This window comes from Triticum dicoccoides, chromosome 1A (genome assembly GCF_002162155.2).
Source record: "Triticum dicoccoides isolate Atlit2015 ecotype Zavitan chromosome 1A, WEW_v2.0, whole genome shotgun sequence".
NCBI lineage: Eukaryota > Viridiplantae > Streptophyta > Magnoliopsida > Poales > Poaceae > Triticum > Triticum dicoccoides.
Window position 1 is genome coordinate 356,936,986 of NC_041380.1, and position 5,503 is coordinate 356,942,488.

The window sequence follows — 5,503 nt, forward strand, 5'->3', positions numbered from 1 at the left end:
TAAACGCTCCACACATCTTGGCATTTCCAAGAAGCTTCAAATCAGAAAATCTCTCTACCGTGTCACTGTGCAAACATAAGAAAAAAATTTCATTGTTTTTTTTCTTGTTGAAACAACCAAACTCGGGTACATAACATTACCTAAATACATGGCCACATTCAGATTTTTGGTTGGCTTAGTAAAAGCAATAAAATGTATTTCTCTCATCATGAAAAGATATCATTCTCACAAAAAGAGAATGCCATCATTATAGAGACCTCTTACCCTGGCCATAGCAACAAAATTAGTACATTATATTGAGAAGTAGACTGATTTATATTAATCACCTGAAGACATCACAACACCATTATTAATGTTCAAGCGGTCTTCAATTCGGAAGATATAAAGAATTTGAAACTATCTTATTCAGGAATTACGTAGTCGTAAAAAGTGTATATGAATAGAAAATATATGAGTTCTTCTGTGTTGATGATAACATCAACAGAGTATAACTTCCCTTACCCTAGCAATGCTATTACTCCTAGTTGATAGCACCGAGTATTTCACGCACAATCTATTTAACATAAAATTGAGTATTTGTCACACGCAATTGACAGAAAACCAAAAGTGTAGCAGCAACAACGCTCAACTCATTAGTAGTTCTCACATGCCTTTGCTTTTGCAAACCAATTGCCTGCAAAAAAAATAGTTATCCAGAATTAGAACAGAACCCTCAATGTTTCAGTAGTTGACAGAGAACTTCATCGTCAGTGTTCCAGTCTAACTATCTGCACTATCCGCTGACTAAAAAGGGGTTAGAAGAAAATTCATGCGAAGTCAATTCTCTAAGTCAGGACATGACAGCTTGGCAAGGAACTTCCTTGAACAGGAGGTTGTGGCGGACCAGTAAATCAAGCAACACCATGAGCTGTAAATAGACTGGGGCAGGCCATTGACGATGTTAACTCTCCCATTGAGGGTCTTGGACATTCTTTTTCGATACAAAAAATTATTACTAACTTGACCAGTGACGACGTTGACACTGACATTAGGCTCCTTCATGCTCTTGTCTTCTGTTTAGATAGCAGATATAATTTATAAGCTCGCCTGATGAGCATAGTTATACTCCGATCGATGTCCATTATGTCCATAGGTTGTACATGAGAGGATTATGCTTCCCAACCAATCTCCATGAGTCATCCATAGGTTGTACGTGAGAAGAGCCGAGATTGCATCCCTGGAGAGCACAACACTATCCAAGCACACATACAAAACAGACTGAACCCAAAACCAATGTTAATGTTGATTCAGAGTATAAACCTGCAAGAAAAGGATTAGAACAAAATATTGTGTGAAATGAACCTGATAAAGATGAGGACAACGGTTTTGAGTCAATAAGCTCCTTTAGCATAGCGGATCCATGCCCCAACTTGGTCTTGAGAGAGACATGGGTTAGCTCTCCATGGGGTTGGAAGTAGCAGGAGGGAGAGACATGCCGCAAGATTGTTTGAGGTTGTATTTTAACAGGAAGAGGAATAGACAGTGGAGAAGCAGTGATCTCTTTCGGGTCTCGAAGAAGTACAGGGCGTCAAGGCAATCAACAATAGTGTGCAATCTTTCCGATAATACTGCCGCTTAATGATGTTGTATCTTTTTCCTAGCCTACTTTTGTTTTTACTCTTATTGTCTAATTCTGCACATACCATTTATTAGTTCTGTTCTGTGAGCATGATAATAATTGGCAAAAGGGCAGCAGGTCCTGGACCACATATATAACAATTAAGTGAGTCAATTACCATAACTTAGACAAAACTGTACGTTTGATATGCAGCACTCCCAGCTACACTTTGATAGAAAAATATATGTGAAAATGATTTAGCGGATCTGGCAGACAAACTGAAGCAATGTACAACACATAGTTTCAGAACATGTGACCCTCCCAATAATAGTACACTGGATTTTGTCGAGCATAATAGATCGCTAGTTCACTACCTCTTGAGGAAAGGAGCGTATACACAATATTATTAGTTGAGGGTCTCTCCCACGTAATAATTTAATAAATCTGTTACCATGATTTTTTAAAACAAATTTATTTCAAGATAAAAGAAAACTATTTGACAGCTTGCATGGAAGTTATATTTACCTCAGACTATGAGTATCTTCAATCAAACATTTATGTATATACTGACTAAAAAAGTAGTATATTGATTCCATATATTGCCTTACAAAAAATGTTGTATATGCTACATCACAAAAACGGTATACTTACTTCAATACAAATATATGTTATATACCCTTTTGATTTGATTTCGTAGGCTACATACTGCCATGCACAAAGATCAGTGTGCATACTACATGGTTATAGATGTAAAGGGCAGCCCGGTGCATGTAGCTCCTGCTTGCGCAAGGTCCGTGGAAGGGTCCGACCACTTTGGGTCTTCTGTATATACTTGAAATTAGTACCTTATATACTACTTTTGATGGTAGCACATACCACAATGAAGATAAAAAATGACTTCGGCTATTCAAATCAGTTAAAAAATGTGGTATCAAGTCCATGGGCAAAATGTGGTATATATTCCATTATCACAAAGTCAGTATATGTAATATCACAAATATATTGTTCTGGTATATACTGATTATTGACACCATACTCCGTTCAAGGCTCCCCATGTTCACGGCAATAAGAAGTAAAAGGGCCGTATATTTTAAGAGTCGGCCAGATAAGCTAACATTTTAGGTACCTTTCTATATACTAAATAGATACATTCTCTTGAAACGTGCATGCATATGAGCATATCTGAAAAGGCGCAAATGTCATGTTTGGTTTAGCACACACAGTTTAGTAGTGCACCATAAGGAAAATCACAAACGTGTCTAGAACTGAAAGTAAATATAAGAAGCAGCATGACGATATTGTTGGAGTCTTGAAGATTATTAATCCAAGTACTATAGAAAACAAATCTCACTGAAGTTATGTGGTAGTCTTAGCTGTAGTTGAAGGCATAAAACTGATTGAGCAAACTATCAAATACATGCAGATCCATATGGCTGATGGCATGAGTTCCACAGGAGCCTGAAACCCTGACTGGCGTTGATGATGAACATCCAGCCCATCCAGCACAGGGTCTGCATCAACAGTTAAAATCATTAGCCTGATTGGTAAGAAGAAAAAGTTCTTCAAACAACACTAATCCTATGGCGCACACACCAGATTATCTAATTTCCTTATTGGAAACTCCATCAAGTCTATTCAACATTGCTTAGGCTCAAATTTCAGATTAGTAAACATCAAATGTTATGTAATGTCAAGCAGCTTTGAAGCTGCACTAATGATGACATCCTAAAGTGGTCCTCAAAAATCAGGAGTGGACATCTACACTCATAGTCATAGGTGCGGTAGTATTTCTCCAGTGAGTTAACCCGCCTTTGCCAAAAGATGCTAATTATCCATGTGACCATGTCTCTGCAGAATAAACACATGAAGCATCAATGTTGAGTGATAAATACTTGGGACAGGGAATGAATTGCTCCTTCTTGTGGGAATTAACACATACATTTTCTTGGCAAACAAAGCTCAAGTTCTGCATATTAAACTGTAGTACACTGGGCAAAAAACAACAACAATGCATTTGGTATTAGGTAATTTAAAATATGGTAAGGTTCAATAGGTAAAAGCAGAACTCTAGTACTTCACACCAAGCTTCACCATTCATCACCGAAAATCCACAGAACTATATCGTAGTAAGCTAAACAGCAATTGAGCCCATGAACCATTTTTTAAAACTAACTAAACCACCAATTACAACAAAATTGTATTGTACTCTGCCAAATTCAATCCAATCGAGCACTCTCAACTATTAGTCCTAACTGAAGCACCTGTTAATAAAGTAACTAAACCATCATGATTGGAAAAAACAAAAGTATCTAAATCACCATTGCAGAGCCAAAGGATAGTAGTATTGAGCCAGTTCCTCGGCAACCCAAGTTCGTGTGTGAGAGGAGATTGTACCTACTAACATGGCAATCAAGTGGCACTCCACCTAGCACACCCACGAATCCATTCCACCCAAGTTCCATGAGAGAACTTCAGAGAAGAAATTTATCTTGCCGGGCAGCCACTTAGAACACGGCAGAATTTGCTATGCGGAGCGCGATCTTCTCCTGCTACTTCGGCGCCTCGGCGGTCCATCGTTTGAAGGGGCACAATAGGACACCATTGCTGTCGTTTATAAGCATGGCCGCAGGATAGTAGAGCGTCGTGTGTTATAGTAACTACGGACACGACGTTCGATGGGAGAGGAACAGGAGATGGGCACAGATCGACGACAGTACACAGTACGCCTCACCCACGTTCCCTCGACCAGCCGCGTCGCTACCACGCAATCGGAAGCAGGCGCCGCCGCATGCTGGTCCAAGAGAGAGGACCGAGGAGAGAGATGGTTCACACTGGCGGTGGAGACGGCGGTGGGATGCAACGGATTGTGGATGCGGTGGGCAGCGGTGGCGGATGGGGCAGGAAGCAACGACAATAGTTGGGGCACAGGGCGGCGCCGCGATCCATGGCAGCTGATGTACGGGATGGTGGGGGTCAGGAGAATAGGGATAAGGGAAGAAGGCTTCTGTTTTTCTGAAAAAAGGACCGTGGGCCTTTAGAGTTTTTTTTACTGAATTAAGCATATAATTAATCAAAAGTCAGATATGTCGATTAATCTACACCGTAATAATTTGGTCCCACCAGATTAACGGCCCGTAAAATCTAATTAACGTCGGAAATTTTAGGAAGTCTAGAATTAGTATAGGTATAGATAGATAGATAGATAGATAGTGCAACTTATCTGTGGCACTGCCGTTTAGGTCATATTGGTGTAAAGTGCATGAAGAAAATCCATGTTGATGAGCTTTTGGAATCACTTGATTATGAATCATTTTGATGCTTGCGAACCATGCCTCATGGGCAAGATGACTAAGACTCTGTTCTCCGGAACAATGGAGCGAGCAACTGACATATTGGAAATAATACATACTGATGTATGCAGTCCAATGAGTGTTGAGGCTCGCGGCGGGTATCGTTATTTTCTGACCTTCACAGATGATTTGAGCAGATATGGGTATATCTACTTGATGAAACATAAGTCTGAAACAATTTAAAAGTTCAAAAAATTTCAGAGTGAAGTGGAGAATCATCGTAACAAAAATAAAAGTTTCTACGATATGATCGCATAAGTAAAATATTTGAGTTACGAGTTTGGCCTTCAGTTAAAACAATGTGAAATAGTTTCACTACTCACGCCACCTGGAACATCACAGTGTAATGATGTGTCCGAACGTCGTAGCCGTACTTTATTAGATATGGTGCGATCTATGATGTCTCTTACCGATTTACCACTATCGTTTTGGGGTTATGCATTAGAGACAGCTACATTCACGTTAAATAGGGCACCATCTAAATCCGTTGAGACGACACCGTATGAACTATGGTTTGCCAAGAAACCTAAGCTGTCGTTTCTTAAAGTTTGAGGTT

At 39.6% G+C, this 5,503-nt stretch overlaps 1 long non-coding RNA gene across 1 annotated transcript; it reads right to left on the reverse strand.

Annotated features, from left to right (window-relative positions):
• Positions 1-383: 383 nt before the first annotated feature.
• LOC119272872 lies at positions 384-4,566 on the reverse strand. Its single transcript, XR_005134801.1, has 2 exons — positions 1,342-4,566; positions 384-1,257 (listed from the first exon to the last, which is right to left on the reverse strand). It is a non-coding gene; the product is annotated as an uncharacterized LOC119272872 (long non-coding RNA).
• Between the last annotated feature and the right edge of the window lie 937 nt (positions 4,567-5,503).